The sequence below is a fragment of the Calidris pugnax genome, unplaced genomic scaffold (assembly GCF_001431845.1).
Source record: "Calidris pugnax isolate Ruff unplaced genomic scaffold, ASM143184v1 scaffold9, whole genome shotgun sequence".
Classification (NCBI taxonomy): domain Eukaryota; kingdom Metazoa; phylum Chordata; class Aves; order Charadriiformes; family Scolopacidae; genus Calidris; species Calidris pugnax.
The window spans coordinates 5,995,765-6,006,732 of record NW_015090778.1 but is presented as its reverse complement, the minus strand read 5'-3'; the positions used below and the strand labels follow the sequence as shown (position 1 = coordinate 6,006,732).

General features: G+C 57.0%; 1 protein-coding gene across 1 annotated transcript in view; it reads left to right on the top strand.

Annotated features, from left to right (window-relative positions):
- Positions 1 to 212: 212 nt before the first annotated feature.
- RHBDF2 (rhomboid 5 homolog 2 (Drosophila)) overlaps positions 213 to 10,968 on the top strand; it is a 45,188-nt gene continuing 34,432 nt past the window's right edge. Inside the window, exon 1 of the mRNA XM_014953660.1 lies at positions 213 to 309. The gene's annotated coding sequence lies outside the window, so the exon portion shown is untranslated. The remainder of the gene's footprint in view (positions 310 to 10,968) is intronic.

Genomic DNA, 10,968 nt, shown 5'->3' with positions numbered 1-10,968 from the left:
CCCCCACACGTGACGCGACGGCGGGAGGACACGCCCCCTATTCAGACCACGCCCCCCTTTGGACCACGCCCCCGTTTAAACCACGCCCCATTCCAGACCGTGCCCACAGACCACGCCCCCTTCCAGACCCAGTGCTCAGACCCCGCCCCCTTCCAAACCACGCCCCCTCCCCACCCCGCCCCCTGGAAGCCCCGCCCCGCCCCCAGGCCCCGCCCGGCCCAGGTGGAGGCGGCGGCCGTTGCCGCCGGGACCGGGACCGGGAGGGGAAAACCGGGAGGGGAGCAGGGTCAGGACCGGGACCGCGCCGAGGTGAGCGGGGCCGAGGGTGGCAGCGCGGCGGGGGTGAGGGGAGGAGGAGGGGTTTGTCCCGGTGCCTCCGCGCCGCTTCGCTTCGTTGGTTGCTTTGTGACCGGCCGCGTCCCGCCAGCTTCCTCCTCCGCCCCGCGCCTCCCGCCCTGCCGGTACTGGCCCCGCCGGCCGGGGGTGCCTGGCCCTGCCCCCTCTCCCCTTTTCCTCCCCCCCCTCCCCGGGGGGGTTCTTTGCCGGGGTCGGGAAGGGTGGCTCGGATCCCCCTGCCCGTGCTCCGGCCGTGCCCCGGGGACCGGGACGGGGGAGAACCTTCCTCTTCATCACGAGGGGAAGCGGGTGCGTGGCCCCGGTGGGGTGGCCCGGCCGTTGGGAGGGGAAACGGCAGGGAGGGCCCTTCTTTTCTCCCGTGCCCAGGCCGGGCAGGAAAGCCCTAACCTACTTTCTGGAGCCGATGGCCCGATAAACAAGCGGGTGTGCGGTTTTATTATTGTTTTGTGGGTTTTTCCCGTCCCCGGGAGAGCGGGGCTGGCAGTGCCCTTCCGAAGCGGCGGGTGGCTCGAAGCCACGGGCGATGGGCGGGCGGGCCGGGGTACCCGGGTCCCTGCCTACTCCCGCTCTGCCCGGGAGCATCCTCCTCCTCCTCCTCCTCCTCCCCTGCCCATGCCGGGGCTCTGTTGTTGTTGTCGCTGCTGGTTTGAGGTTTGGGTTGGAAGGCTCTGGCTCAGGCTCTCGCACGTGCTGCCACCAGCCTTCTGCAAACAAAAAAACCCTTGGAGATGAGAAGGGTCTGGTCAGCCCTCATCCGCGCCCACATCCCCCAGGGAGGGTTTTGGCCGGTTTTCTTTCACCCTTGAGCCTCAGGGGTTTCGGGGCAGAGGGGTGAGGCTGGGCTTTACCCTGGTCCTGCCCTGCCTTGCACCCAGGCCAGCAGGACCAGGTGGAAAACATCCCTCTGGGGGTGCCCACAGTGGGCTGAGGGCTCTGCCTCCCCCCTCAGCTCCCCGTGCCCACGCTCTGCAGGGGGAAGGGGACCTGAGGGGCTGCCGTGTTGTCACTGGGTCCCTGCTGCAAGAGGAAGTGCCTGCCCTCTTCCCCAGCGTGGCGTCACCCTTCCCGCCACCGGGAGCCGGGACGGCCTCCTGCCTGCGTGTGCCCGGGTCCTGGATGGTCACTCCCAGGGATTTCCAGGGTGAGCTCATGGTATCATCAGCCTTGCAGCACATCGACCCGGCTGGAGGGTCTGGGAGAACACCCTGTCACCATCCCATGGCTGTCCCGAGCCGGGGGAAATGCCACCCAGCTTAGCTCACTCTGTCGTGCCCTCCCAAGGAGCATCCTTTGGCTCCTGCCTGTTTTCCAAGCGGAAAACCTCCCACAGCTTGAAACCATCCCACCTCCAAAACAAGCTGGAGGGTTCAACTGCAGCCATGCCCTGGAGAAACCAGGGGCCCCTTTGCCTGTGGCTTCACGAGGGGCTCCCTGGGTTTTGCCATTCCAAGCCCATTTACAGTTAAATCAGCACCTGTACCGCTTCCTCATTTGGAGGGGGGCTTCTGCCTGTTTTACTCCTGTTTGCTTGGTGACCAAAGCAAGCCTTGGTGGCCTCCCCCCTTCCCTTGGTCGGGGTTTTCTTTAGCACCGCTGCAGCTGGGCTGCGAGCTGCACCCGGAGCTGCTGCAAGCCCCCAGGGGTGAGAGGGTAAACCACAGCGGGGGAGTGGGGGGGGAGCAGGGTTTGACACCTAAACAGGTGCCCTGGTACGGATTTTGCAAGGCTGGTGTCGCTCTGGGGTGCACGTGTGAGTGGTTGGTGAGTTTGGGGTGCACCAAGCAGAGAGCAGTGCTGCTGGGTGCCGGTGGGAGGAACAATAGATGCTGGGGGGGGGTGGGAGAGAAGCAGCTCAGGGGCTGGGGATGTGGGGGCACGGGGGTGTGAATTTGGTGGGGAAAGGGGCTGGCTGGGTCGCCTTTCCTCAGGGGAGCGTTATCCCTTGGGATGCGCTGGGGGATTTGGGTGGTGTCTGCCTTGTTTGGCTGCACTGGGATGAAGGAGGAGCACGTGGCTCTTCTGGTTTCGCATCTTCTTGCCTGTGATGCTGCTCCTGGTTAACTCTTGCCGTGAATGGGAGGGAACCCCTAAATAAATCCTTATTCCTTCCCTTGGGTTGTTGGTCTCAATCCAAAAACAACCCTCAGGATTGGTGTCAAAGCGGGTTTTGTCAGCAAAGAAAGCGGCGATGGGTGATGGAGAACCGACTGGTGGGGTGTTTGGGAGGGGGGGTGGTGGGGGGAGCTGTGGTCCCACGTCCTGAAGCATCCATGGCAGTGTGCCATGCTCTGCCAGGAGGATTGTTCTTCTCCTGCTGTCCCTTGCCCGCTCTGGGAGCTGCCCAGGCTGGCTCGTTTCCCCATTTCCCACAGGGAGCCCTGCTGGGACTTGGCGCTGTCAGGGGACTCTGCACCAAAGGAGTCAATTAGTGAAGGTTAAAAACTAATTACTTAAATCTGTATGAGCCCACAGGTGATGGGGATCATAAACTCTTCTCTTGTTGAAGAGCGTTTTATGTAATGACCGCTGGTCCCTGCTGTCCTGCCAGGCTGGGAATGTGACAAGCCCCCAGTGGGGATGGGCAGGGTGCCTTTTAATTAGGAGGATCCAGGAGTTGTGGTCGTTTAGGAGCACGTGGTGCTTTGAATTATGGTTATTTCTCAGCCTCTGAGCGACCACTGAAAGCTGTGTGTGTTCTTGTGAGTATGGAAGAAACCCTTAGTGCTGGTACCCTTTTTCTCACTTAATTCCCATCTTTTAAAAAACCAAAACACAGTTTTTTGATGGTTGCTCTCTTAATGATGCATTTGGGGTAGGGAACGGACCTTGGGGGGGGGATGCCTTGGGGAAAGTTCATGTGCTGGGTGGCACCGGGACCGACCTTCCCCTCTGCCTGACCACCCCTGTGTCCCTCTCGTTCTTGGGGGACCTGCACCCCAAGGGCTGGCATTGTGGGGTGTGGGTCACGTTAGCTCAGGGCAGGGCAGGGGCAGCCCCCGAATAACTGTGTTGGGAAGGTGGGGGGAGCACCCCTTGTAGAAATCAGGCAATTGGGGGGTTTGCTTCCCCCCTCCTCCTTTGTCCTACAGTAACTTAAATCTGGGGGAATTGTAAGGGCTTTAGTGAAGTCCTTACAAGCTGCCTGGGGAAGGGACCAGGTCCCTGCCTGGGGGTGGGGGGTGTGTGTGGGAAGGAACCTTATTCTGGTGCAGTTCCTCAGCACCCAGTGTGGGAAGGACATGGTCTCTGTGCTGGTTGTCCAACCCTGTGGTGACCCGCTCAACCTGGTGGCACGTGGCCGGTCACTCCTCAGTGGGATGCTCCTGCCCTCTGCTCCCATCCTGGGGGCTGCCCCATGGCCAGGCATCCCACAGGGAGACCCCTCTCATCCCCAGGTGCTTTTTTGGGGTGCTGCAGCTCCCAGGGTGATGGTCCCCCTCCTTCCAGCAGTCTGCAGGGTTGGTTTTGTTGGGGTTTTTTTTGTATTGGCCATTTGTTTAAAAATAATAATTCCTGATGCTTTGGTCTGGTGCGTCATGCGGCAGCTTGTGCCGGGGATTTGAGGTGGTTATCCCTGTAATTTGCCAGCCTGCAGGAACGCCGGGGCAGGGCTGGGAGTGACCTCCCGTTACGGGTACGCCCGAAGGCTGCATGCCAGGCTCACGGGCAGCCCGGGAGAGTCCCCCATGCTTGGGGTTGGCATGTTCTGCCCTTTCTCCAGCTCCTCAGCAGTTCGAGAGCCTTGCTGGGACCAGCTTTTCCACGGGTGATGCTGTAACTGGAGCTAAGTTGGCTCCTGCACAAGGTGGCTTAACCCAGTCGGAGCACTCAGGGGGCAGACATGGAGACAGCTCCTGAAAAATCAGCGTCTCCAGCCCCTGCAGTGGCTTTCCTTGAGGGTGCAGCATCCTTGGGGTGGGATGGCAGGCAGGGAGGAGGAGGAGGATGGTGGGGGAAGACCCCACCGCTGGTTCTTGGCAGCCAAGAGGCTGCAAAGTGCATTGCTGGCCCAGGTCCACGCTCAGGGGAGCGTTATCCCTTGGGATGCGCTGGGGGATTTGGGTGGTGTCTGCCTTGTTTGGCTGCACTGGGATGAAGGAGGAGCACGTGGCTCTTCTGGTTTCGCATCTTCTTGCCTGTGATGCTGCTCCTGGTTAACTCTTGCCGTGAATGGGAGGGAACCCCTAAATAAATCCTTATTCCTTCCCTTGGGTTGTTGGTCTCAATCCAAAAACAACCCTCAGGATTGGTGTCAAAGCGGGTTTTGTCAGCAAAGAAAGCGGCGATGGGTGATGGAGAACCGACTGGTGGGGTGTTTGGGAGGGGGGGTGGTGGGGGGAGCTGTGGTCCCACGTCCTGAAGCATCCATGGCAGTGTGCCATGCTCTGCCAGGAGGATTGTTCTTCTCCTGCTGTCCCTTGCCCGCTCTGGGAGCTGCCCAGGCTGGCTCAGGGCTCCCAAGATATTTCCACATTTCCCACAGGGAGCCCTGCTGGGACTTGGCGCTGTCAGGGGACTCTGCACCAAAGGAGTCAATTAGTGAAGGTTAAAAACTAATTACTTAAATCTGTATGAGCCCACAGGTGATGGGGATCATAAACTCTTCTCTTGTTGAAGAGCGTTTTATGTAATGACCGCTGGTCCCTGCTGTCCTGCCAGGCTGGGAATGTGACAAGCCCCCAGTGGGGATGGGCAGGGTGCCTTTTAATTAGGATGATCCAGAAATTGTGGTCATTTGGGAGCACGTGGTGCTTTGAATTATGGTCATTTCTCAGCCTCCAAGTGAGCACTGAAAGCTGTGTGTGTTCTTGTGAGTATGGAAGAAACCCTTAGTGCTGGTACCCTTTTTCTCACTTAATTCCCATCTTTTAAAAAACCTGGGGATGGGCAGGGTGCCTTTTAATTAGGATGATCCAGAAATTGTGGTCATTTGGGAGCACGTGGTGCTTTGAATTATGGTCATTTCTCAGCCTCCAAGTGAGCACTGAAAGCTGTGTGTGTTCTTGTGAGTATGGAAGAAACCCTTAGTGCTGGTACCCTTTTTCTCACTTAATTCCCATCTTTTAAAAAACCAAAACACAGTTTTTTGATGGTTGCTCTCTTAATGATGCATTTGGGGTAGGGAACGGACCTTGGGGGGGGGATGCCTTGGGGAAAGTTCATGTGCTGGGTGGCACCGGGACCGACCTTCCCCTCTGCCTGACCACCCCTGTGTCCCTCTCGTTCTTGGGGGACCTGCACCCCAAGGGCTGGCATTGTGGGGTGTTGGTCACGTTAGCTCAGTGCAGGGCAGGGGCAGCCCCCAAATAACTGTGTTGGGAAGGTGGGGGGAGCACCCCTTGTGGAAATGAGGCAATTGGGGCGTTTGCTTCCCCCCCTCCTCCTTTGTCCTCCAGTAACTTAAATCTGGGGGAGTTGTAGGGGCTTTAGTGAAGTTCTTACAAGCTGCCTGGGGAAGGGACCAGGTCCCTGCCTGGGGGTGGGGGGTGTGTGTGGGAAGGAACCTTATTCTGGTGCAGTTGCCCCCAAATAACTGTGTTGGGAAGGTGGGGGGAGCACCCCTTGTGGAAATGAGGCAATTGGGGCGTTTGCTTCCCCCCCTCCTCCTTTGTCCTCCAGTAACTTAAATCTGGGGGAGTTGTAGGGGCTTTAGTGAAGTTCTTACAAGCTGCCTGGGGAAGGGACCAGGTCCTTGCCTGCTGGGGCAGTGGGGGGGGTGGGAAGGAACCTTATTCTGGTGCACCTCAGCACCCAGTGTGGGAAGGACATGGTCTCTGTGCTGGTTGTCCAACCCTGTGGTGACCCGCTCAACCTGGTGGCACATGGCCGGTCACTCCTCAGTGGGATGCTCCTGCCCTCTGCTCCCATCCTGGGGGCTGCCCCATGGCCAGGCATCCCACAGGGAGACCCCTCTCATCCCCAGGTGCTTTTTTGGGGTGCTGCAGCTCCCAGGGTGATGGTCCCCCTCCTTCCAGCAGTCTGCAGGGTTGGTTTTGTTGGGGTTTTTTTTGTATTGGCCATTTGTTTAAAAATAATAATTCCTGATGCTTTGGTCTGGTGCGTCATGCGGCAGCTTGTGCCGGGGATTTGAGGTGGTTATCCCTGTAATTTGCCAGCCTGCAGGAACGCCGGGGCAGGGCTGGGAGTGACCTCCTGTTACGGGTACGCCCGAAGGCTGCATGCCAGGCTCACGGGCAGCCCGGGAGAGTCCCCCATGCTTGGGGTTGGCATGTTCTGCCCTTTCTCCAGCTCCTCAGCAGTTCGAGAGCCTTGCTGGGACCAGCTTTTCCACGGGTGATGCTGTAACTGGAGCTAAGTTGGCTCCTGCACAAGGTGGCTTAACCCAGTCGGAGCACTCAGGGGGCAGACATGGAGACAGCTCCTGAAAAATCAGCGTCTCCAGCCCCTGCAGTGGCTTTCCTTGAGGGTGCAGCATCCTTGGGGTGGGATGGCAGGCAGGTAGGAGGATGGTGGGGGAAGACCCCACCACCAGCTCTTGGCAGCCAAGAGGCTGCAAAGTGCGTTGCTGGCCCAGGTCCATGGTGATGCTGCGGTGCGGGGAGAGCATCCCGCGGTTTCTGGAGGCACCGGTGGGTGGAGGATCTCCCCCGTGCTGGGCTTGTGCTGTGTTACGTGAGGATGAGCTGCTCCTGGATGGGCTTTCCTCTGCTGGGGAGCAGACCTGGCTGCTTCTGGCCTCGTGGCAATCGGGAGCGAAGGGAACAAAGCCAAGGAGTGGCCCACATTTGGCTGATGATGCTTGGGAGGAGGGAGAGGTGGGCATCGAGCAGCCTCCCCGGGTTGCCCCAGGGCCACTGAGGCTTTGGGGGGGGTTAGCCTCTGGTTTTCACATCCCCAGGGGTGCCTGGAGGGCAGTGAATTGGGGTGTCCAAGGAGCCCACTGCCAGCAGAGATGCCACCTTCATCCATGGCAGAAAAGGATGCCGTGAAGTCCTTGTGCCACCTCCTCAGGGAGTTGCTGGCCCCAAGTGGGAAATGGAGGCTGCTGGTGTCCATCTGGGCTTCTCCCTTTGCACGGGGTGAGCAGCCGCGTTGTGTGAGCCTGCGTTGAGATAAGGAGCCTGGTCCTGGAGATAGAGAGCTTCAGCCGAGGGGGATCATCCTGCTGCCAGCCCAGGGCTCACCTCGTGGGGCTGAGCACCACCTCCTGCTGCCACATCCCACGTGGCACAGTGATGCTCCGAGCTCACAGTGAAAGGACCCTCTGCAAATATGGACCACTTCTCCCAGATTGGTGATGCTCTGAGTGGCTCCGTGCTCTCTGGAACGGACAGCAGAGGATTGGGGAAGTCTGCAAGCCTGCCCTGAGCCCTCACGCCAAGAACTGCTGTCAAAATGAGTGTTTAGCAGATGAACTGGAGGAAGAACTGTGTTGTCCCGTCCCCCCCCCCCACCCCATCCTCATTGCACCCTTGCACCAAGAATTTCACTTTGAAGAGGGAAGTGAGAATGAACTCAGTGAGAACCCACGGCGTGGGGTTCGCAGGCAGATGACCTTGGCTCATGAAATAAGGACCTGGGACCTCACAGCCCCTTCCAGGAGGCGGGAGCACTCACACCATCGTGCTCACACAGCCTGTGCTTAAGCTGAGCTAACGAGGAATGGGAGTAGCTCTGAGTCATTGCACGGCTGCTGGAGAAAACCAAGTTAAATCAATCCCAGTAGCCTGAGGAATCTGTGTGGCGCCTGGAAAAGAGCTTTCCTTGGGTCTGGAGAGTGTTGCAGCCCTGCTGGGATGCAGCTGACCCCTCCGTGCTTACACCAACAGAGCCGTCCTCGCTTCCCTCGCTGCCGGCAGAGACTTTTGCCCTTTGCTCTCCCTGAAGCCGTTGGGGTGACTCAAAGCCTCCATGTGCGTGTCCCCTGCTCAGCTCGGGCTCCAGGACGGGGAGAGGACCAGTGGGTTGGGGTCCCTCCAGCAGCACCCACCACCCCAGCTGGTGTGCCCCCTCCGTGGGAAGCGGGGTGGGTTTGTGCGGTGCCGCCTGTTTGGGGTTAGTGTGATGTGAGGGTGCGGGGACCCCCTGGACCCCTCTGGGAAGGGGATGTGGGGACCTTCCTGAGAAGGAGGAGCAGGGACTACCCAAGAGCCCTCCAGGAAGGAGGAGGTGCTGGGGTCAGTGGGCAGCAGCACAGAGGGACCCTGACTCACTGGGGCTTGTCACCCATCCCAGCGGGCTGGGAAGCCTTTGGGTGCTGGCTCGCCTGGGGGGGGGATTGTTGCACTGGTGAAAATTAACGAGGGTGGTGAAATGGGCTGGGGTTGGGATGTGGGAAATGCTCCACGTGGCTTTTTCCACCTGCTCCCACGTCCCGTGGGCAAATCCTTCCCTTTCCACGTGGGGACTGGGTGGTGTCACCCACAACTGCCGGAGACACCGGGGCCACGCGGGCTCCTGGCGATGGAGCCCTTGCCCCCGGGGGGGGGAGAAAACCCAACACAGGGCTGCCTTGTGCAACCGTGCGAGCGGACGGACACCCTCCCCAGCCCTCTCTTCCTTTTTCCACGGACGGGCAGGGCTCTGCCTTTATCGGCAGCACCCAGCGCAGCCCCGTGCTCTATCTCCCCGGCTGGTTTTTTGCTTCCTCCCAGGGTGTGCCACTCGCTCCCGCCTCACCCGGGCTGAACAAACCCGGCTGTGGTTGCCCAACGTCCTGCCCCACGCAGAAAATGGGAGAGGATTTCCTAATGGCAGCATGGGTGAGGTGCTGCCTGGGTGCCCCGGGGAGCGGGTGGGCTCTTGCCATCCATGGGGCATCCCTGTCCCGTCTTTCCACCCTGATGGAGATGGGGATTTAAGCTCCTGTGGGTGTTGGTGCCGACCATCTGCCTCAGCAATGAGGGAGGGGGCAGCTTAAGATACCCCCCGGAACGCAGTGGTCCTCTCTGGAGACTCAGAGGTGGCATCAGATGGACTCAGAGACCTGGCATCCTGCAGGCTTGCCCTCCGGTCCCTTTGAGGAGGGGTTGGCACACATGGTGGGGAAAAGATGGAGTTGCCTTCTCCGTGGTGGGGGGAGGAAGAGAAATCAACCTGATGTCGTGGTGTGAAATGGCCTCGCGTGGGCTGGGGGGGCTTTTGTGCTGTGGACAAGGGGCTGTACAGGGACATGGAGTCCCTACAGGACAGGAGGGTTCCTGCAGGGATGCCATAAAGTGTATGTTGTCCTTTTGAAGAAAAAAAAAAAAGCCTAAATACTCAACGCACTAAGAATAAGCAGAGGTTGAGAGGAGGGAGGCAGCGGGGGGAGGCTTGTGGGGTTGGTGCTCACCAAGTCTCTCTGAGGGGGTCCATGATGAGGGACACGTGGAGCTAGGCTTCCCAAGAAGAAAGAAAAACACTAAGGTATTTATCTCCCCACTCCAGAAGTATCTTTCCTTTTTTTTTTTTTTTTTTTTGCTTTTTTTTTTTTTGCTGTTAATAAAGCCCAGGATTGAAATCAACTTAAATTGTTTTGAACAAAACGGTTAAAAACATTATAAAGAGATTAAACAAGCAGACTGAATTCTTAGAAACATCTAACATGCAAAACCTGTAGTACAGTTTGAATTGTTTCGAATGAACTTCCTGAAAAATGAATCTCCTGAAAAATTATTTTGGCGAGCACTGGAGTTACTGGATGATCCTGTGTGGGTCCAGGGCTGAGTGTGGGAAGGGCCATCCCCTGTCCCAGCCTACGGCAGATGTTCCCTTATTCTGGCGGCGGTGTTCGGTCCAACTCTCACATAATGCAGTGAGAAGATGGCATCTGCATGTTTTCCACGTACAACCCACATGCCAGCAGTGCAGAAATTGTTGATAATTCCCAGAAGAACAATGCGTACGTGTTTGCAGAGTCCCCAGGGTTCATTAGATTTGCCTTCGGCTTCAGTTAGTAGGAAGGTTAAGGAAAAAAAAAATCCTCCTGTGTTCAAGTCCATTTCACCACAGATGGATGAACATCCCATCACCGCTTGGGTCTGAGGGTCGCTTCCTTTCATTCCCCCCACATATTTGTGTGTTTCAAACACATAAAGTAAAGGTTTTTCAATTTGGTCTTTTTTTTTTCCTCCAAAATAATTAGCAAAACCATGAAATAAGCAGTAGACTAATTACATCGCATAAGTCACTGAGATAAAAAACTGTAAACCCACTACGGTCTTGATGAACAAAGGCTAAAAAATGGTTTCTTGAAACGTGTACCTCCGCAAAAGTTAAACACACACCCAACTAAAAAAATCAGCTTTAGAATAATGACACTTAAAATGGGCTGTCTTAAAAATGAAGATGTCTTACATTCTACATTACGTTTTGTCTTTAAGAAGAGTTTCTAAGTAACATTCGCTTCTGGTTGTTCCTAGCATTAGCATTACCAATATACAGGCAATAATTTAGGAATTTCAAGGCAATATTTTCCACCTTGCATATGCAAAGAGTTAATATTTATTAAAAGTATAAGCATGTCCCTTTTATTAAAGGATCTCAAAACTCTTTTAGGTAAAATCCATATACAATATTTACACTCTCCCCCTAACCGCTATACAAATTACATAAATATTCCAGATTTTCGGTTCCCATGCAATCTCATCCGAACAAGGCTGCTGCGTT